The following is a 24,161-nucleotide window of genomic DNA, read 5'->3' on the forward strand; positions in this document are numbered from 1 at the left end:
ATACACCGAAAAGAAAAATGATCATTGTGAGAGATATTGTGAGAGATGTTGTGAGAACAACTTCTGCTTTTAGTTAGTTACTTTTATGCTAATGTTTATGGTGTGAGACTATGTTGGCCGAATAAAAAACTCTGCTCACCATCTCACCTAGGGGTAGGGGTGGGCAAAATCGGATATTTTTTTCGAATCGAATAGTTCGAATATTTTTTACGAATACCGAATAGTCGAATAACGAATTTTTTTTTCAAATACAACAGGGGTCCGTCGGAGGTCGATACTCCCTTCGAAAATTAGAAGAAACTTTGAAAGGCCGGCAACAAAGCGTTTTTTATTTACTGGGTAAATTCATCAAAATCGCTAATTGTTTTTGTCGCCGCGATCCTAAAAATCGTAATCTGTATTCCCGCCCGATTCATTTTTTTGAAAATATTAATTCTTGCAGGTTGGCGGACATCGAAGTTTTATATATTAGATATACTCGTGCCGTTGAAAATTTTTTATAACTGTAAAACTCGCCAATAACACGTGGGATAGCAATTTGCTATAATCGCCGTTTGTTATTATCAGTGTGACCTGGTATTTAGGCCGTTAACAACTTTATGTTGGTTTTATTTTCTCTAAATGTGCGACGTTAACGATGATAATTATTTTATTTTTGTACACACACGGAATTGCGAATCCGGGGATAGTTTAATTAATATACGTTCATCGGCGGCGAGTTTCTGAGGACAACGCAAATTTTTTGATTGAAAAGCGACAATATAATATGCTGAAAATAAAACTTTAAACAATAGGAGTTTTATTGAGGCCTGCGACAGTTTGAAAACGCCTTTTTGGACATTGAAAATCGCAAAATTTGGTTTGCCTCTCGCACACATTATGTTTGGTCGGCGCTTAGAAAACATATCGTTACTAAAATCGAAGCACTGTTAATTGTGGGCGCGATTGGCCATATTATCCATTACTTTAAATTGCCTTCGAAAATTTAATTTTCAACATTAAATAAGGTTTGAAACGGGACAATTGTCCCCGGGTTGTGATGATATACATAAGATAATCAATCAAATGTATATTCAATCAATATTATTGTGCTAAAATAAATTTTAATCTGAGATATTACAGCACATTTATGAATTTTTTGATGTTACATGTCCTGAAAATAAGGAAATCAAAGTTTTATATGTTCGAGCAGTTTACCACACTTTATGTTCGCAGATTGCGGTAGTATTTTAAAATTGTGAAGATTTTATTTTGTCGACTCAACCGCTGGTTAAATTGAAGACAATAATAAAGCAGGACATTTTAAATATGCCCTTATCGGTCACAAATTGATTACTTTGCACAACAGAAAACTCATTATTCATTGTAAAAGTCGGCTCTTTTAACAAGTGGCCTAATCGCGGCGATGAATATGTATTTTTGATTAAACGATATACTTTATATGTATTTTCATTGCACGAAATGAAATTGTACTCTACGGGATTTTATATCAGTTATTGAGATTTTTCTAACGGCGATAACGAGTTTGCAAGATTTCAAAAATACGTATTAAAATTAAATACACCCGGCAGTTTATCTCATACCATTATGTCCACAGATCGCCGTGGCATTTCAGAGAAGTAATGTTTTAATTTTGACTTAAGAAGAAGCAACCGCGAGTTACGTTTGACATAATTAATTTAATATTTTAAGACATTTTGGAATCCCGTAGGCCGTAGTTGTCATGGATTGATCATTTTACGCAACAGAAAAATCATTATACGCTGAAAAAACGTCTCTTTAACGAGCGCTTAATCGCGGTGACTGTTACAGACGGCAATAAGAATTTCCGATTTTTTAAATACATTGTCATACGTTTATAATTTACAAAACGTTCATAAATTTACGCAACAGTGGGGACCTATTTTACAAAATAAGGTAAAGAAACGATACGTTAGGCGTGAAAAGAAAACAAATAACATCATAATGCAAAGAAAATTTGTCCCTTCTGTGTGTTAGGGAGCGCCATTTGTGATTTCTCGCGCAATTCACGCTTGATTTGGCGACGCGCGAAATTCCGTGTTAAAGCAAAGGGGGGCAATAAGTTTGGGTAGGCAAAGACGAAAGCGGGGCAGGAGTTACGAAAAGCACCCACCCACCTGGGTAGGCAATGAAGAAAGCGGGGCAAGTGTTTTGAAAAGCAATGAAGACTAATAGATCTGGAAATCCAACTTTATTTGTGCTTTTACTTTAATTCTAATGTTTAATGGTTTGGACCTAGACGATAGTTTGAGTTCAAACATCATGTCGCCCCACCTTACCCAGGGTGTAATAAATTGAATCATTGGCTAAACTGGAAAGATTCTGTCACTTCTAGAACAGGAGGTTCTCACATAGTGGAGATATGGGAACCTACGTATGTACTTCAGCATTTCACTTTGGAGGGGGGGGGGAATTTAGAAGGTTGGTAAATATTTTCCTATTAGCGATAAAACTATTCGTGACTTATAAAAATGTGTTAAGTGTATGACAGACCATCTGCACTGATAAATATTCTACCTCTTGGATATTCAAATGCAATTATACTTAAGTTAGGTATTAAAGTGGGGTATCTTACTTCAAAATTAGGGGGGTGTTTGAAATTTTAGAGGAGGGGGAATTAATGCCAACAGCGAATCAGAAACTTCCCAGTTCCCAGTATTGCCTGCCCAAATAATTAAACCCAGACATTCAAAAAAAAAGCAGGCCCTTACAAATCATCAGTGACAACTTAGTAAGTTCGTTCAGAGCGAAGACACAAAACATCTCATAAGGTTAAACACTTTCAACCAAACATTATTATAGGTGAGTAGAAATATATAAACAATAAGAAAAAGTGGTGCTCCCGAAGTATTTGTACCAAGATGGTGCACAACCTGAACATAGTCTGTGTACCAGGTTAGGGCATCGGAACGTAACATGGGTAACAGGTTAGGGTTAGGCGATAATTTTTTTCCAATTTTTCTTATTTTAGTCCTATTATCAGTTCGAAGACTAGCCAAGAGCCTCCCGTAGTATTTATACCTAAAATTATGGCCTAACCCCAACCTAGTAAAAATATTACATTCCGATGTCCGCCATCTTGGTTCGCATACTTCGAGAGCCCCGAATAAGTTATAAATTGAAAAAAATTGAAAAAAAAAGAAAAAAAAAACAAAAGAAAATGATATTCTGACCTTTTGCAAGAAGGGAGACTCAATCTTGAGATATTTTGACACGACGTAGAGACAGAATAAATGACGATCAATGCCTTGACCTATGGGAGGAAAAAAAGATCGTTTTAGAATTGGGGCCTTGTGGGAATTCCCCCCACCTCCCCATTAACTTGGATTGTTTCAAGCATAGATTAGTGTAGTGGTTGGGGGGGCTTCCCACAAGAGGGGCGTAAACAATTTATTAAGGGGTCGTGAAGTTCGTTGAAAATAAAAATATTCGTTAAATTGGATTGGATTGTCCGCTTTATTCTGAATATGTGCGTTCCATCCAGGCATTTTCAACATGTTTTTTGAATAAAACATACTTTCGCCTTATTATCTGTTATTTGTAGCTTATTGTTAGCTAGTTATTTTCAATAATTTCTGAAATTTTCAATTGCCAAGTTAGAAGAAACAGCTGGTGGGTTTAGCTGGATGCGGGGTTGAGGAAAACGTTGGCTTCCAAGACTCTTGAGGGCCTAAAAAGCGTTTCAAGCTAAGAAGAATTGCTGTATGATACAAAAAATGTTTTTTTACATTTCAGAAGGGGGCGTTTCGACCCTCAAAACTCTATCCTTGTGTTCTCACAAAAAACGTCATCTTTAATCATTGTTACCGATAACTTTTCATTTATGACCATGCATGAAATGGATAATTACATGTCACCGGTCAATAGGAGAGACCTTTTTACAGCAAAGAAAGCGATCGTGAGGCGCACCAAATTTTAGCAATTCGTAAATTGGCCTAAAACCGCTTCGAATAATTTCAATTTGATTTCGAATATTCGGTTCGCTTGGACAGCCCTAATTGGGGATAAGAAAATGTTTCTAAATAACACAATGGCTTACCAGTCATGGCCTCCTTATATCCAGATACATGGCGTTCAGTAGCTTTTTTCAGAAGAGCAATTCTGTCTTCATTCTGAAAAGGGAAAATTTATTAGAAATAGGGAAAACTGATTCAAAACATTATTGAAAGATTTGAAAAGTGGGAACACTTGTTCAAATATAAGAAGGATGAAAAGAGCAAAGATGCCTAAGCTATAAACAAAAAAAAACTTTAAGAGAGCATTATTGGGACGTTAACAAAACTTTGTCGACACTGAATTGAAACTCGAGGATGCGCTTGCGGAAGAGATGTGAAAAGCACATTGTCAAATCGAGCGAGCGAGAAAACAACGTTTTGTTAACAGTTACATAACTTGAAAGTCTCAACTCTCAGTTAACCTATATTACAACACATATACTATTTCATCTCAAGTGAGCCAAGAAATATCAGCATCGAGTCCTGTTTATTATAACTACATTATTCTGTATACTCATGCTCTAATGAGCATTGAGCACAACTTGGTTTAGTAAAATAACAAACTTACAGTTTGTTCTGAATCTTCCATGGCGCGAACGGAAGCGCAGGATTCAGTCGTGCATGAACAAACAGTCTCGGTCCTCCCTTCTCGGAACAATCTCGTCTTTGAGGCTTCGTACGTCAAACTGAAATGACCTTTGACCTGTAATAAAAATGATTTTTTTTTATTTCAAGAGGGAAGAAATATGAGGAAGCGGTCTGATCTTTTTTATGGTCAATTTAGGAAATATATTATAACTAGACAAGAAATTTCTAATTGATAAGGCCGTAACAGCTAGCAGCTCCGCCTGGCCGGAAAATGTGGGTTTTCAAGAGTCTTCGAGCTGACATGGGCAAACTACTGCACGCGGGCCAAATCCGGCTCATTGGGTAATTCAATCTGGCCCACCCAATGCTGCCACAGCCAAACTAAAACCAAATTTGGATGTTTTAGCTAAAAAATAGCTCTAGGAATTTGTTGAGTATGCGATTAAATTTAGTTTTAGCACGAGGCTTATTGTTCTCCACTTTTGCTTTTGTAACACTGAATATTGTTCATAAAATGTAACTTTTTTGTCTCACGTACGTGGACCGCCAGGGTAGATTGGCAAAATTTCTGGCCCCAGGTCTAAAACCCATGGCCACCCCTGTTATAACTAGACTAGAAATTTGAGGGTCTAACATATGTTAAGTTACGCAAAATTGCTATGTATGAACCAAAAAAATGTTTTAGTTACATTGCAAAACACATGGTGGTCTTTCGCCGTTTTGCCCGCTGCCTTTATTACTGTAAGGCTATACAAAAGCCTTCAAAGCAGATGTTAACAACTATGCAAGAACTCAGAATTTTAATTGTTGAATAAATAATATTTATAATGAGAGAATTTTTAATTTGTTGTGTGATGAAAAAACTAAATTTTTGATGTGGCCCAGCTAGATGTCTGAAGTTAGTGATACGACCCGTCGTAAAGGTCTTACTGCAATGATAATAAATATCAAAATGAAACTACATGAGGTACATCATAAAAGCCCATTTTGTGGCTCACAATATAATTTATATAAATATCGGTATCGGTTATCGGCCACTAGTTGGCCGATATTTCAATATCTGTATCGGCAGCAAAAAGTGATATCAATTGAGCTCTAGTTGGTTATATGGCCCACCGACAAAACATGTTTCCCACCCCTAATTTAGAAAATATATTCAATTTGAAAAAATTTCTCTTACCCTGAAAGGTGCAAGTTGAAGAGACAATTGGATAAAAGCATCAGGAGACATTTGGAAAGTTTTGATCAATCCTTTTCCGAAATTACGAAATGGGAACACATGAAGGTCAACGTCATCAGACAAAAGCTTTGCAATCTTTAGACTTGATTAAATGACGTCGATGCACTGTATAAAGGAAAATTAATTGTTGGGATACTGATTCAACTCTGTTTAAAATCAGCGCTACCAAGCAAAAAATGGTAATATATAGCACAGCAGTTCCTAACTGGAGGCCACAGTGCAGTTTCAGGTGGCCACAATGCTATGTGCAAAAATAATTACATGGAAAAAATGTTCTTCCTAGTTTCATTGCTTGATAAGGTTATTCCACAGTGTGTTTTCACTTTGTTGAGCATGAATTGTTTGATCATAATGGGATTTGGAACCTACCAATCAAAACAACATTATAAATACCACTGGAATGATAAAAAGGGGTCGTGAGTGCTGAAAGCCTCTGGAAGGGGACCACGAGCCGTAAAAGGTTGGGAACCACTGAATAGCGAAAAATGAGATTAGGAAATCATGGCTCCCAAAAGCAGAACACAACATTTTTAGTCAAATAGTTAATATGGGAGCGAGATTCCACCTTGGATTAAAACAGTCCCAATTACAATATATATTTCTGATCAAATAGCTCAAGTGATAAGTGATTCCACTCTTCTAGTGTTCTAGTGAATCTAGAATCTAGTGTTCCCATACATAATATACTTTCAGTTGAGCAGCAGGTTAGGTCAGGATGAGAGATTCCACTCTGCATTAAATTAGTGTTCCCACATATAATATTTTCAATCAAATAGCCAAGATTGAAAGACTGATTCCACCTGGCATTAAATTAGTGTTCCCGAACACAAAATATTTTTAATCTGAAAGCAACACGCACAGGTTCTGGAATGTTCCATTTTAATCGCTGAGGAGGAAGGGGGGTCGTTGTTAATTCTCCGACGCAGGTACCGTCATCAATATATCCGAAGTTCGCAAACTCACCGTACAAGACTTCTTCCGTAAGATGACTCATGATCGGAGCGTCAGCCCAGGAATGTTCCGCGTTCATTCCAAATCACGCGTTTTTGTAGAAAATACCTTGGAAAGATTTGTCGAACCATCCGAAAATTTTTTTATTCTTTATTAGCGTCTAGCAGTCACGACAAACAAGGCCCTGTATAAATACCCACAGGCAAATTCTTTTAGGCGAAAGGCTGTCATGGTCTCGCTTAAAGAGATACAATTTTAACTCTAAGAACTCCCAAGTTCAGCATTGCATACTTAATTTATTGCAACCTGGATGAGTCGGGGCCTGTCATGACTCAGAAAAATTTGAAATACGGCTACGGCTCAAACTCTGATACCAATGAAAACTTGCCAAACTAAGCCTCTACTCCAGCATAATTCCCAGCCCGGGCATTTACTCGCACATAATGTCCCATAGTATGTGTACCAGGTTAGGGTTAGAAACAGAACAGAAAAAAATTGTCATGAGATACTTTGTGGAAAAATATCATCATAGCTTGTCTAAACCTTAGTCGAAGAGAGAGAGTGACCTCCCCCCGAACCCCCCAAAAATAATATATATCCTGAGAAACCTCAAGCAAACTCAGAACGTGACCTCCCCCCCCCCCCCCCCCACAAAAAAAAATAACTCAAAATAAAATTCAATCACCTGTTATGGCATTTTCCATGCAACAACGTCCGAACTTTGAGAAAATTGTCCCGTCATCAAGGTCTAATACATTGGATTCATCGTCCAAAACAACCACAAACGCCGCTTTCTCGATCGCGTGCAACGACTCTTTGCTCCAGATTTGAAGAAATCACGACGAGTCTGTGAAAAATAAAATTTTCATTTAGATCAGTTTTATTTTAATGGGCCTCAGTGGCTTAGTAGTTCAAGCGTTAGACTCCGCTATGTCAGTAATGTTGATCAGTGGTTACTACCCTGTCGGACCGGTAAAATGAATTAAATGTACTCGCGGACCGGAAAAAAAATGAAAGGACCGGAACAGAGAATAATACCATATTTTTGCGCTAAATAATGCAATGCTGGGCCCTCGACATGCTTCTAGAAATCTAGACAAAAAAAGGTACACTTGAAAACATTTCACATGAAGAAAAAATATATAATAATGTGCTGGCCAAAAATTGTAATGGCTGAAACATAAAATATTTATATATTTGCATAATGAAATGCAGTGCTGGGCACCCATTATGTATAAGAAAGGCACATATGAAACATGTACATACAAAACATTTCACGTAAAAAACATGTACATGCCAAATCATGTACAAACACAATTAGGTCTAGTGAGAGTTCTGCTGCTGTTTCGTTTCCAATATAGGATTGCAAACGAGGCCTCAAAAAAGTTTCGGCAACATGTAGCTTTGGAGCAGTGTACAGCCGATTCCTTCCGCATAACGCATAGGTAACTGGTTGAAAATATGGACAACAGTTTGATAGCACTATTATCTAGCAATGGGTATTCGTTATCAAATATATCCAAATTGTGACAGTGATTCTTTTTTATATCTGGTCTGTAAAGTAGAATCACCATTTCAATCAAGCTTTTTTCATCAGGTTTATCATATTAATGCCTCTTAATGCCTCAGTTGATCGACGCTTCAAACAAAATGAATTTACATTACAATAAAAAAGTTGTCGGTAACTTGGCCCCAGGCTCAAAAGATCTCTGCGGCCCATGGATTCTTGCGCGTCTCGTGACCACCTGCAGGGTCACAACAAGGGGTCTCGTGTAGTTTCGTACCTAACGTACTTCTAGTAGGCGTAGCATAACATTTTTTTGACATGTCAACCCTACCCTCACCTGACTACCCCATCCAAAAATTACGTCACAATCACGTCATAGAGCTTGCCAAATACTCGTACGATCGCCCGAAATGGCATCGGCGCCGATGATAAAGAACTGAATAACGTCAGCGATCTCTCCCCTATCGGGATCGCTGCGACGAGAAATAGCTGTTCGATTTCGGGTTCTCGTCTGCGCGTCTTGGATGACGGTTCGCATAGTTTGAAGGGCTCTATTACGTCACTGTGACGTCGTAGTGACATAATTTTTGGATGGTGTGGTCAGGTGGGGGTTAGGATTGACACGTGAAAAAATTGTTATGCTACGCCCACTAGAAGTACGTTGGGTACGAAACTACATGAGACCCCACAACAAGTTCATATCTTACTGGAAAATTATACTGTTCTTGACTGTTTTCTAGTTTAAACAAAGAAATATGCATAACGTTTTATATTGATGATCATATGAATCAGGAAAAGCACGCAGAACAGAAAAAGCACACATGCCGATTTTTATGAACTTGCCTTTTGAATCAAAATCCTTGATCTTACACCCATGATATCACAGCTGCTATAAGCATTGAATTCTCGCATATGTCCATCTTTGGAGGAATGTGGAGACAGTATTTTGCCTTAAAAGAAGTACCGTAAAACCGGCTAACTTCGGATGATTTCACTATACTTCAATCAATCACTCAGTCTTTTGTTGTCCGATTCGCGTCAAACTTGAAATATATTACATTGATGTAATCCTCTGTTAAATTCATGAAACAGAACTCAATGGTGGCAATTTATCACTGGTTATATATTTTATAATTATGCAGTATTTCACGACTGCTCACAATTTTTCTATTTTGAACCATGCTGCCATTCCAAATGGAGAAATTAAAAATTGTCGATGTTGATCCAATCAAACAAAATATTGTTGCTATTTTCAAATCACGCCAACTCGTCGGCGCCCAAAAGTTTGGCGTCAAATCTATAAAGGTGACGCAACATGACGTCAGTGTGACAGTAAGTTCAACGTGTCATCAGATACTATTATTATAATAAAAAAATATTTGAATTTCTATTTTTTCTCAAGTCTTCTGCGACATTTTGCGATCAGTCTAATTTCCCATATACATTGTTATCGCCCTCTATCGAAAGACGGTAGTTTGAGGAAGTTAGCATCAGTAGAAGTCACGATTTGAGCCGCTCGAAAACGGAAGGTCAGTTCTATTGTGAAACATGATTTTTTTAAATCAAAAAATAAATTAAACTGCCCGATTGAATATGATTTAGATTTATAAGGATTCACTATAGAAACTGCCAGAAGCACAATATGACAAACGATTGAAAACTTTATCCGAAATTACAAGGCATCCGAAGTTAGCAAGTTTTTCAGTAGGTCAGTATAAACGGTAAACAATTTCAATAGGTTCGCAAGTTCGCATAATTATCCTGTGGAAGATAATTATGTTTGAAAAGATTGCTGGACTCCTCGCCGCTGTAGGGTGGTTCACATAACCACTGGTCAGTTACCTCTACCATCAAGTCCATGCAATCAGAATAATAGTCTAACTAATCCCATATCCGTCATGGACTGGTAACCGGATGAGAGGCCGTGGTTTGCCATATGGTTAAGCAGTATTTCGGCTTTCCTTTCCCCTGGCATAAATATGTAAATGCCTAACCTATCCTAAGTATCTCAACAATTCTAGTATCGGTACGGGAGGCACAGTTCTTACCACTTCATGGCAGCTCCTGCCACAAACGTACCGTCGCGTCTCTTGCCATGGTTTCATCGCACTATTACCGGTATGTTTACAAAGTCATGTACAATATTTTAGTCTATCATGCGGAATTATATCTACTTAAACCCAAACCTAACCCCAAAAACATTAAAACTGTATTCATAAGGAAGGTGTTCCAAATCATCCAACATTTATCACCGTCAGGGGCAGCCCTGCTATTACAGTCGACATGCCGTGGTTACGGCAGCAAAATTGGTGGTATTCGATTTGCTGTCGTAATGACCGCCGCTCGCTATTGGTTTGTGACAGCTAAAAAGTCAGTCGCCGTGGGTTAGGGTTTGGTCTTAGCGGCCATGGTTTGGAAATCCCGCCATGGTTTTGCGGCAGCTCTAGCCACAAAATACTTGATATTTTTGAACAAAGAGGTGATGCAATAGCCTGACCTAAGGCGAACAAAAACAAAGAACACAGATCAGAAAACGGGGACGATAACGGTATAATACCAGCAATTGAATTTGAAAAAAATCCGCTATTTACCGGAAATTAAAATCTAGTCGTCATGGATACGCTGCATGTTGCCTCCACGCGGCTGAATAATCTGGTCTGGAGTCGTGTTTAGTATTGACTTGTTTACTAACATTAACACTTGTTATGGTCAACATTACATTTTGTAAAGTACTGCACAAAAAATTCCCAGTATACGGTACAATTATGAAGAATGTTCTTGTAGTCATTGACAAATAGTCTAAAAGTCGTGTTAGCGTTTTCTGTTCTCCATTTCCACCTAGAGTATAGCTGGATAAATTTTGCTCACTGAAGCCAGCGCACATGGACCTTTCCCCGAGCATCGACTTTCTTGTTTACTTCGTGACATTGGCCATTCAATAAGATGCAAAACGTGCCGTAACAATGTATATAAGTATATAAGTATAAGTTTATTTCGACTCCATAATCAGCATAACAATACATTTGACAGATAAAAACAAATAAATAAAATCTGATTATGAAATCAGGGGAGCAAACAAAACCTTAGATAAGGTTTATAACGTACAAAATATAAGATGAAAGGTTTTGCCAAGAGGAAGTGGTACGTGTTTACTCACCTAAAATTATCAAGTTATTTCACACACGCTCACATGCACCCACCAGCCACACACACACACAACCACTGAGAAGTTATTTAAGTAAGAATGAAACGCGATAAATTTAGGGTATACTATACAGTAAACAAAAAAATAAATAAATAAATACTAGAAAAGAAAATTATCTGCCACACCATATTGATATTTTTGTAATGGTTGCCATTGCCAAATTGATCGATCTTCTAATCGTTAATTAGGTATATAAAAGGAAGATTCTATTGAAAACATATTGCCAAGCTGATTATAGTTGGAGTCAAATGCCAAGTTGCCCAACCAAAGTTGCCAGAATTGGGTGCATGAAGAGGTGGGCGAGACCATTTCATTCCCCAAATTAGAGCCTATTATTGCCAAATTATAGTCCAGATTGTAATAAGTAATTAAGTTACCGGTAACAGTAAAATTACTATAATTAAGTAAAGTAGGATGTGGAAATAAATTGGTTACAAAGGGTCTAAGTGAGGTTTTTCATTCTTGGGTATTGATTTCAGACAAGGATATGGGAATGAGGTTGTTATTTCACAGGATATCGGGAGTCTTTTTTTGTTTTTTTCCTTATGTGTTTTACTTCATTTAATCACTTTGAAGTAACCTGAAAAACAAAAAATAAAACTGCGAGTAGATGTTTCAATGATTGGGTGAAGGGGAACGCTCTGAACTATTTATTACAGGCAAAAAATAATTGTTTAATTAAATGGGATGTATTGTCATTATATAGCGATGGATAGATGATCTATGATGACATTTTGCTTGGGACAGAGAAAAATTTATCACACCATGCAAAAAACACACAAAATTTTACTATCTATACCTTGGCCAACAAGTCAACTCAAACACCATGCCTTAACATAAAACGCATGCATACATAAATGATATAAAAACCACATCCAATTACAATGACCCACAGCAAATCAAAATCTGAAGGGGAGAATCCAACATAGCTCTACTGCTCGCTTTATTGCCCCCATTTCGCTTCCGCTCAGACACTTTTCTCACTCAGACAGATTTTCAAGCGTGGTTGTAAACATTACATCGCTTTCGCGTTTTTAAACTCGATTGTTAGTTTGCAGTTGTGTTTCGGAAACTTAAATATAAATCAGATAATTCAATGATCACTCTGTCTTCCCAGGAGTTTCAATTCAATTGCATTAATGAAAATTAGTGTAGAAATAGCTGTGGTACCCTAGCCTGAAATTCTCTACCGGTACTTTTAAAATACAGATTGTTGTATGCGATGAATCATAATGATGGCTTGAAACACATACCCCATTTTACAGGCCCCAACTCGCAAAAGCACTCTTAAAATAGCCCCGAAAATTTTGCAATGGTAAAGTATAGGGAGAATTTTCCAGGGGTCAAAGGTCGGGAAGAGAGGCATAGCTGTTCCTCTTGTCACATTGATAACCTATGAGTATGAACTTGTTATAATCACAACTACATAATCTGAGAATGGTTGAATGCAACGTGATTATACTGTTAGAGTGGTTAATGTAACCGCTGTTCGGTTACAGGTTCTTCTATGCTGCTTAAATTATTGAAGCAGCAAGAGAAATTCTGTTCCCCGACCTTTGAACTTTTCCATCAGTTTCAGCCTGTGATAGTCAACCCTCGTAATTTCCAGTTCAAGTAGTATTCCGCGTTCAATCACATCTGCTCTATTCTGCATTTGTAGCCAATAACTGGTTGACTTATACTTATACCTGACATGGATTGGTAACAGGCCAATCGGTCGCGGAATGGCATAGTCAAGTTTATTTTACCCATCCAGTATAAATAATATACAATGTTTAACGAGTAATATTGAATACACATATTGAATATAGGGAAGAGAAGTCGCGGAGAACCAAAAATGGTTATCAAGCAGCGACACCCAAAGTGTTGACCTATCAGATGCCACAAGTCCATGAGCTTTGTACAAATAACTGGCTTGCTATTCTCGTACCTGTCATGGACTGGTAAGCGGATGAGAGAACGTGGATAGCCATATGATTAAGTTGTCCTATCAGTTTTCCTCTCTCCTAAGATAAATATTTAAATCCCGTCCTATAACTGGCCAACTAACCCTGTATCTGACATGGATTTGTGGTTAGCCATAAGGTCAAGTTCTCATATCAGTTTTTTCCACAGGATGAACATGTAAACAGGTAGGCTACATATAGCGGTTGACATCTCGCATAAGTCGCATCCATTTTCAACGTGTCGAACTGCCAAAAACTAAAGTTCTAGGAGACCCATTGTTGCTTGTCCATTCGACATCATTCGCTTTTTGATACTCTGATTTCTGATAGCCAAGGCTGCCAGCATCACCATGAAAATCTTGTCGTAATAAACATTCAGGTTATCGAAAAATGGCAATTTCAAGTACTTGGCTTTGGATTAATTTTTCCTCTTCATTACGAAGGAATAAAAATAAAATTCCTTAGCTTTAGCTATATGATGAATGATGCCCTACCGTCCAAACACTAACCCAGGTGAATAGTTGCTAGTAAAATATGGGTCGATTTCCTTAACCAACCTACCAGTTGAATTCTGCTAGTCTCTCACACTAATTTAAACTCCATGAGATCCGAACAGCATGTAGGTAACTTGCAAAATTCTAGTTGTAGGCAATCAGGCTCTTGGGCATGGAGCCCGGTTCTATCACATTGATTATTTATTATACAGTTGCTACAACAATTAACAAAATACAACATAGAATAAAAAGAAAATCGAAGCATTTTTGACGAAGACCTGTTAGATTATGCAGGCCAAAGTGTTATGTTGATCATTTCATTTTGTATCATAAAGCTATAAGCTCTTTAACGAAATATTTCACATTTATATTTTTAAATTTATGGGATACACGAAATTTTTTTTTATTTTTTGCTGTTTTTTTAATTTTTTTTACTTTTTCATATTTAGGGAAATACATAAATTTTTATTTTTCATTATTTTTTGACTATTTTTACTTTTTTCACTTTTTTAAAACTTAGAGAAACACACGGAGGTATAGGGAATAAACAAGAGAATGAACAAGAAAAGCGGATTGCAGTACATGAAAATTTAAAAACCTGACTCACGCAAAACAAAAAAATGGAAATTCGTAATAGGCATTGCAAAACAAAACATCATTGTAATATTCTGCATGTATCACTATTATAATATTACTAGAATTCATAATGGACATTTCTTATTACTTTACATAGATTAGGGGCAAAGTTACACTGGGCTCCAGTAGAGTCCTTAGCTACCAAGTTTTCGGAACACAATATCAAACCACAACACTGAGCCAAAAATCAATCACTCCAGTCCAACTGTTATTTTAACAGAAATGGAATGCATAATTTATGGCGGGTTTGTCGACAAATCAGAATATCATAAATTCATAGAGATGTTCTAAAATATACACAGAAATAATAGATATCAGTGGTTGACAATAATTGAAAAACATAAAAGCAAAAGATAATAATCCATTTCACAACAAAAATTAATAAAAATTCGAACAATGGCTATTTGAAACGAGTTACGATATAGGTTAATAACTTGGATTTTTTTTTATTTATAATTTTATTGATTTTCATAGTTTTTATTATTTTTATATATTTTAAAATTCAAGCAAAAATGTGGAGTGGCAAAGTAAACTGATATACAGCAAGAATAAGTACAGCAGTTGTCAATTATAGGAAAAAACTCAAAACCTGACCTAAACAAAGAAAGTTGTTGACATACCATAAAAATTATAATTACACAAAAATTGCTGAATGAGGGCGACATAAAAACAATACGGTTCCATTACATTTGAACCCATGTACATTTGAACCCATGGCAATTGCTCCTGCATACTATCGCACTTATGAATTGTTTTTTGTTTTATGGATATTTGAACCCATACTCACCCTAACCCATGGGTTTTAGCACTCGCATATAGATTGAACCCGCGGATATACGCATGGGTTCAAATGTACGTGGGTTCAAATGTACGGTCACCAAACAATACACATGATATCTGGAAAAGCTTAACGTGAGTTTGTTATGGCTCACTAAAAATAGTACATAAGAAGCTGAAGCATTAATACAGCATCCAACCTAATTTGTAAAACTAAAAGGAAAAAATAATAAAAAAATTATGAAATGACAAGAATTTGTATGACAAAACATGCAAATCAGAATTTGGTGCAGCATTTTACAAAATGCTCTGAGGTCAGTTCAAGAGGTCAAATCTTGTGAGGGATGACCTAAATTGCTGAAATCGTTGCTGAAGGGTGGAGCATATGACTAAGAGTCAATTACTATGTTTTCACAATCCAAGCCTATGCAAAATCAGCATTTCACACAAAAAAAATTATAAAATTTTTCCCTGATTATACTATTATTGGACTAGACTATCTAGTCTTTAAGAGTTAATATTACTAATATTTAAGCTTTTCACTACATATGCATGTCCATAATGTGTTGCAGGATACCACAGGATCATTCAGCATTAAGTCTGAGATTATCGGAGAAATTTAATGTTGAATATACGACATTAACAGTAACATGTTGATGAAACATTTGTATCTTAGCAATGTCTTTAGAACGTGGTCAGTTTGGGAAACTTCTCAAGATCATCGGAATCTGAAAAAAAAAAAATTTTTCCATTCAGATGACTCTAAAAATTGTGCTCAGTAGAGAAATATCATAGCAATTTTCTATGTGATGTTTGAACAAGGCATTAGTTCAGCAACAATTACAAATCTTGAATATTGTTTGTTAAAAATGAACTTGAGGAAAACCTGGTTGAATTCCTGCAAATATAATAATATTTCAAGGGTAATTGATCGTCCGCAGATATGTAAAGACCACATTCAAAAAACGAAGACAATTACTCACAGTACAGTGAACATAGCAAAAATAGGAGACAAAATGAGGTATCGTTTCACCCAATACACTGCTTCTCAACCAGTGGGCCATGTCCCACTGCTGCGCCACGAAAAGATTTTGAGGTGGGCCACAGAACCATTAAAAAATGTTAGTTTTATTTGTATCACTATCAATAATTTTGATTGTAGTACCAATGATTGATGATGCTGTTTTCTGCTACTGAATGGTAATTTTCATTTCAATTATCAAAGGTTGCGAACCACTGATCTAATATGACTCCACGAACTATTTCGAGAATATAAAAGACAAGAAATCAAGTTTGCTGTTTTAGTAAATGGTATTTCACGTACCGTCATCACCTTCATGTTGTATTGGTTTATTCTATTGCTTGGTTTCCACCTACTGCACCAGCTTCTTCTTGTTCATTTTGCCCCTTAAAAAAATTTCATTTTTACTACCTAGCATATTTTTTATCTTCATTACCTGCTATAAAAACGCAGACAAATATTATTCAAATTTAGGAATTAAATATTTCATATGGCTTAGTGATTGAATATCACACAGCTTCTGGTCCCCTGGTATAGCAAAGTTCTAATATGCATAGTGACATCACATTTTGGGGCTTATTATCAACATGAATCAGAATAGGTTTTGCACATTTATCTCGGGGGAAGAAAAGCCGATAACACTGCTTAATCATATGACAAACCACATCCTTTCGTCTGGTCATCAGTCTATGTAGAGTATGGGGTTAGTTAGTCAATATTTCTAATTGCATGAACTTGATGGTGGAGGAAGCCATAAATGACCAGCGCTTACGCAGTTACGTGAAACACCCTGCAGCGCCGAAGAGTCCAGCAATCCTCTCACACATAATTATCCCCCACACGATTCGAACCTGCAAACTCACAGGATAATCAAAGGGGTGGAACCAAGTGTATTCATATCGCTTAGCACGATGCACCACACAACAGAGCCTGTAACTGTCTATTACATCGTGTAGGAGATGATTGAAAACATACATATGAATACTTTGAAAATCATTATAGAAAGTTGAGAATAGATATTACTCAAATCTCACCATTTGCTGATTGTTCTGATTTCCTCTTTCCGGTAGATGCAGATTCCCAATATTTGCTCCAGCAAAGTTGATAGGTGGAGGTCCTCTGCGTTCTATAAATATAAGTATAAAAAGATGAAAAATGCAGAAAATATTTATGATCACCTTCGGCTTAGTATCAAACTAAAGATATATGGTCTCATAAAAATATATATGAATGTAACCATAATTTATTGGATGCCACTTACTTATAAAAATATATATCAATAGAAGTGTGATGTAGTGTGGTGAGTAGGTTCTCAAGACAATGTGCAGTTAACATAAGACATTCTTTACAACTTCAATATGCAAAAATTAGGGTAATAAATTTTAACTTTACATATTCAAATGATGGGAATTTTATAACTGGCCAATCATGTAATGTACATTCTGTTCAATCTAAATTTTAACAAACAGACGAAACTATTTGACATTTATCTTTCAATTTGAAATGAAACTAACTTGCTGGGCATCCTTCAGAGCAAAACAATAGTTACATTCCCACTCACCTGGAGGTTTTAGTGGGAAAGTAAATTTTATAACTTTTCTATTAATTTCATCTTCATTTTTCTCCATTTCACATTTGATGACAATTTGAGGATATTGTTGCAAGTTAGGGAGAAGTTCAAATTCAAAGTCATGTCTTGATGCCATTAAGAAATCATCATCTACGGAAAATCTGTGACCATTAGGTTCATTGAACTGCAAGTCTCCAGGCCCTCCTTCGATTCGCAGTTTGAGATGAATTTTGTCTCCATGTCTTAAAATCACTTGGTTGAATCTTGTTGGTACCGGTTGTGCACCACGGCTTTCGTAATATGTAATTATGCTTCTTTCTACAAGTTCACTTAGACTGAAAAATGTGATGCAGATTTGATTGTGACCCATGATATAAAGAAAGTTTTCTTTGAGAACTGGAGGAGGGGGGCCAGAAAACCATCGTTTGATAGCGTTGATAACGGCAAGTACTCGACTGAACTCTTGACAGCGAAATTCTATAGTTCTGTCATGCGTGACTAGATCAGGTTTAATAATGTTCCAGTCAGTGTCATTAGTAAAGTGAAGTATGTCAACATTCTCTTTCTTCAGCTCGAGACGCCATGTCTTCATTTGTACTAATGCGCTTTTGCGTAATGTTGATTCTGCACTGATGTCGAGAGCTGGTGTGATTGCGATGTATTGTGCTGGGCATATTGAATTGTCCAATCCAAGTGACATCCAGACCTTTGTTGTTTCATTGAATGTTCCATCCGGAAAAGTAACTTTGCATTCGTTGAGGTTTACTGTATCCCCTTCAACTCCAATGTTTTCGACTAAAAACAATTTGAATTTACTGTTAATAACTATGCAAAAAAAGAGTATATTTAAATGTTATGTTTTTAATTTACAGATAACAGGCTCATAAAACTCAATAATTTAAAACTATAAGCATGCTACTGGATTAAATCCTTGATCAATCCATGTAATGATGCTTTCTTTCAAAGCCAAGTACAAAAATTTATTTTTCAGGTTATAGTTATGATATCATTCAATACTTATATACGGGTGTTAAAAAAGCTACGCAAAATTAAGGTAACCTTTTTTGTCATGGCAACGTTAAAAAGTAACTGTTAAAAATCGTCAGTCGTGAAAAGTTCAAATTGTATTTCACTGAAATTTAATGCTTTTAAAAGGTGTTAAAATGTTTTAAGTAACATTTCATCTTAACGTCTGTTAATTTTGCATTATTATTTTAACACCCTGTAGTTCTAACTAAGTTATCAGGCCGGTGTGCTGGACTGGTCGTTGAAGTGTTTGACTTAACTGTGTTGACATCGCAGATTATTATATATCGGATTCGAATCTCATGATCATCACCTGGGATCTGATAAATTGGGTGGGCAATGGGTAATGAATATGCAGATAACCGCACACACGCATAAAAACTACCATCGCTGCCAATAAGCAGCCAATAAAATAAACTCAAAATTTGTATTTTTATGTTTCATTAAAGTTGTTAATTTGTGTATGTAATTGTATCCTAAGTAAATGTTTCATCATTAGTTTTAGATTTATTCATATTATACAATTCAAATATGAGGTCGAATTTTTTAGTTGTAAGTGTTGAAAAGTCCTAGAGAAACTTTGTTAAGTAATAATGTATTATCTAAACAGCAAAAATAAATATTCTTGAACCATAAATGTTACATGACTGCTCAAACTTTGGTATCTAATTTACAATTTCCTCCAAAAGTAATTCTTTGCTCGCTTGGAATTAAAAAAATTAGACATTCTGATGCCAGTTGCGAATAAAATTCATCATACTACTTTTAAAATGAGACAATATATTTGCATACTGCAAAAGGTATTGTAGCATCCTTTGTCAGCAAGACACACAGTATACGGCGCGTCATTTTCAAACCTTGGCAGTGGTAAAACTTATTTTTGTTACGTAAAAATATGCTCTATAGAACTTGCCCAGACTCAAATACTGTATGTGTATATTATATATTTTGTGGTATGTAATTAAATTCACCCAGTTGGCCCACCCATTCACCCATTAAATTCAACCAATATCAGATGATATCGACTACTCGGGACATGACTATCAACGAGTTGACCAGCTTTGCTATAGAGCAGTGGTTCTCAAACTTTTTGAAAAAATTCCATGACGGTCCCCTCGCGATTTTTTTAATGATTCCCGGTCATGTGCACCAAAACATTGAGAGATCACAATAAAAAAAATCAATGTGCCGTATAGTGAACCGAACAAAAGAATATAAAGCGCAACTTTAATGTGAGTGTGACATCCAGTCTCTTTCGATATTTGGTAAAAGGGCAGCGTTAGCTACAGCACTGCAGTTAGTATACCTGTGGTGGCATGAATTGAACTCTCTCTGTGATATCACAGGCCCACAGCTCTGTGACATTACAATGGGGCAGCGTGATCGAAACAGAAAGTGAAGAATTAGTGTCTCTAGCGGTGATTGCAAAAGGCGATAAATGTGTATTTGTTTAGGCACTCAATTTTTGTACTATCAAGCTAATAGCCATATCACAGATTTGTTTCGCGGACCCTCCAAAAGTGCTTCACGGTCCCCAAATGGTCCGCAGACCCCAGTTTGGGAACCACTGCTATAGAGTGATTGCTGTAAATCCCAATAGTCGCGATTTAGTGCATACTGTAATTCTTACTTGGTTTGCTTTAATTTCAATATCATGCCGTCGTCCAGGGGTAAACTTCATTAAAGAAGGGCCAGATACAAGTAACTGGGTAAGGCTGCAGGCCGTGCCTTTGCTACATTTTCTCAGCCGTGTGTAATTTGCAACAGAATTCTGCTAGCTAGTGTTGCTAATATGGCAGTGGCACCCAGATACTGGTACAGTATAGGCTTTGCCGCGCAAAGAGATTGGAATGCCCGCACGTACCAGATAAACGAAACTAAAAACTCGTTTCGTGGGCCACGGGCCACAATTTGCACACCCCTGTGCTAGTCGATTAAGATATAATCCATGACAAAACTGGAATAAATTGTTACAATGAGTTGGGCAGTCTATCGTCACCACAATATGATTCTGACTGCCAGTGGTTGCTCTTATGTATACTCGTATGTGTATTATTCACAGAAGTCCATGACAAAAAAAATAAAATCTACATAATCCTGGAAATATACCTTTTATAACATTTTTTTACTGCGTTTTGATGCCAGAGTTTCCCCATTCATCCATGGCCCAGACTTGGAAACGATATGTTTTACCAAGTGTAGGTGACTTCATTCTATACTGAGGAACTTCTGCAGTGTGAGTCTCTCCAAGTTTCACATCATCGCAGAAGATTTCTATGCTGTATAGAACGTTAGATACTGCATTCCAAGTCAAAAGAATGTCGGATCCACTTCTTTGAGATGAAACATTTTCAATTTGTGGCAAAGCTAGAAATAAAGGAGTGAGTTAGTAAATATAGTAATTAGTAATTTATTTCTTCAGCATGCTGAAGGTATGAACTATACATACACAAATTAAAGGAAATATAAAAAGTCGCATTCCAGGGTGAAAAGAGATGTCGAAAACCAATACTTGTTATCGAGCGACTCCCCCCTTGGGGAAATCTAACTGAAACGCAATAAATATAATAAAATCGAACCAAATATGTTATTGAATAAATAAAATGAAAAGCAATAAGTACGTCAAAGCGACCCGGTACATACCAAACAATCACTGTTTAAACAAAAAAAAGTCGATTCCATGCACCACAGTCTAGCTAACATGAAAATAAAAGTGTGAGACCAGACAGTCTCACAGTGTTGTCTTGGCGAGATACCGTAAAAAGAGTAGGCTATAGTAAAGGGCATCGAACATTTGATTGTGTGCATATATACCATCAAGTGTACAAGTAACAAAATAATGACACTTTTTGGCAGGAAGAAACCTGTAGTATTTACCCTAACATGGTACCGTGTACTAACAAGTGTTTTGATGCTGGAGTCAGAGAATTTACGAGGACATGGATATTCATGAAGCATAAATATGTATAACCTGCTTTTGCAACAATTCTGTTCTAGATTCTTCAATTTCCCATAATTCATTAGTTTCATATTGCATAAGTTACACTCTAAAATCATAATATATTTCAAAATACACTCGCACTATACTCGCACAAAACACCAAACTACTTTCGATTTTGTACTTGGCTAGTACAAGCTTGCAAAGTTGGAGGGCCACAATTTCAAGCAGGCCTTGTGAGTCGCAGTCAGAGAAGACTGGGAGATGGCGATACGACCAGTGGTGGGATTCAATTTTTTTGTCAGCCGGTTCCATCACAAAAGTCATATTTTTCACCCGGTTCTGTTACAAAAAGTCATTGAGAGTAACCAGTAATGCTAACTGGTTCGCTGTTCTCATGAAATTCCGTGAGACGGTTCTATAGAACCGGTGCGAACCGGCTGAATCCTACTTCTGGATACGACCAAAGGTCATCAAAGTCAGCCACCACCCATTCCAGATAAATAATAATTGAGAAAAAAATATAAAGTAACCGTCGACTAGTTATCTACCAAATATTTAAACGAAGTATACTCTCAATACAGATAATAATAGGTACCAGAAAAAATAGGTGAATTTTAGAAAATTATTTAAAATTAGTTTGAAAATTGAAAGATAGTTAGCAAACAGTGGCAATGTGACCATTATATGAAGGACAGTTACACGTTTTAATCATTATTGAATATTATAACTATACTCTAGTAATCCTTAACAAAAAAATTTAGGTAACTTTTTTAAAATTTCACATAGGAAGCCAATATAATAGATTCAGGAATTTGATTCCAAATTTTTTGGACCAGTGCACTTGATTGATTCTTGGGAGAATTTTGTGTCAGCTCTTGGAATAAAATATGAATTTTATAAAGAGGATCGTGTATTATACGAATATTGGCTACTACAATCGGTGAAATATGACGCAAACGATTCAAGTAAACTCGCTGAGGAAAATTTATGCATGATTTTCCCTATTTCATAGTGAAATAAGTCATTCAGTTTCAAAATAGTGGACTAAGTCTAGTTCGCAACGGCACATTTGATATAGTCCTGACAGCGCGGTTTTGATGCTGAACCCCATAAGACAATACCATATTGAATGGAAGAATGAAAAATTGCAAAATAAACAGTTCGTAAAACACTCAATGGCACATAATTTTTGAGCCTGATTAAAATACCAACAGCCCTTGACAGTCTATGCACAAACATGGATTCGGGTATCGGGTTCCTTATGTTTACTTTCTTACAAAGACTGGCCACTACGAGACTAGTATAAGTTTACTTCGACTCAATAATCAGCATAGGCTTATTACAGCTATTAGACGATGAAACAATTGAATATGGTAAAATCCATATCTTCCCGGACTTCCCAGATAGCAAGGTCTGTTCAACTGTTTGTCACCAGTTGGGAGAAAAATTTATCGCCGAAGTAAGGCCGAGATCGCCATGGCGACCAATTTCTTCCCTGTTCTGCAGAACAATTTCAGAAAGCATGTAGAACAGAACACAGTTTGAGAAACGCTGCACTAAAGTATTTGAAACAATTGATTGTAATAAATGTCAGTGGTTCCCAAATGACTAGTTTTTCACGAGACTATTGCATCGTTCAATTTAAACTCATTTAAATGAAAAATATTTGTTTTAAAAAATGGAATAAATTAACAAAATTAACATTGAGAGAGGGAAGACTAAGTTAAAATTTTAGCTGCGTTATAATAATATATAATTTAATATTTATAATACAGTCACAAAATCATATATTGCATTAATGCAATGCGTGGGGATTTGTATTACAGAATTATAAAAACTGTTAAAATTAACGTTGAAAGAGGGAAATACAAGTTTCAATATCGGAAAAAATACCCTGATTTAAATTAAACAGATAATCCGATGTATTACAGGAAGTAAATTAAATTTGAAAACCTGTGGGCTTATTCTTTCTTTTTCAAAGAATCTTTTTTCTTTTCAGGGGATTTTTCCTCCCCGGCTTTTTTCTGAGGGGATTTTTCTTCCTCAGCTCCCCCATACGCAGAATAATCTATCACGCAACTTGTGATTATCTTCTCAATTCGATGGAACGGATCAAAGTTGACGCCAAACTTCGAAGAAGCCTGAAATAACGAGAATTTGTTAAACTTCTTATATGTAGAGTTGGTCTAAACGTGTCATAGGACTTGAAATGCCTGCTATCTAACCTCTAATTAACCTGCATG

General features: G+C 36.4%; 1 pseudogene across 1 annotated transcript in view; it reads right to left on the bottom strand.

The window, feature by feature from the left end:
* Nucleotides 1-24,161, bottom strand: part of LOC120335766 (carnitine O-palmitoyltransferase 1, muscle isoform-like) — a 201,212-nt pseudogene that overhangs the window by 75,109 nt on the left and 101,942 nt on the right. Inside the window, exons 2-9 of the transcript XR_013474429.1 lie at nucleotides 17,943-18,746; nucleotides 17,405-17,507; nucleotides 7,482-7,614; nucleotides 6,704-6,927; nucleotides 5,785-5,949; nucleotides 4,585-4,719; nucleotides 4,061-4,133; nucleotides 3,195-3,274 (exon numbers count right to left, since the gene is read on the bottom strand). The product of XR_013474429.1 is annotated as a carnitine O-palmitoyltransferase 1, muscle isoform-like (transcript). The remainder of the gene's footprint in view (nucleotides 1-3,194; nucleotides 3,275-4,060; nucleotides 4,134-4,584; nucleotides 4,720-5,784; nucleotides 5,950-6,703; nucleotides 6,928-7,481; nucleotides 7,615-17,404; nucleotides 17,508-17,942; nucleotides 18,747-24,161) is intronic.

The sequence above is a fragment of the Styela clava genome, chromosome 2 (assembly GCF_964204865.1).
Source record: "Styela clava chromosome 2, kaStyClav1.hap1.2, whole genome shotgun sequence".
NCBI classification, from domain to species: Eukaryota; Metazoa; Chordata; class Ascidiacea; order Stolidobranchia; family Styelidae; genus Styela; species Styela clava.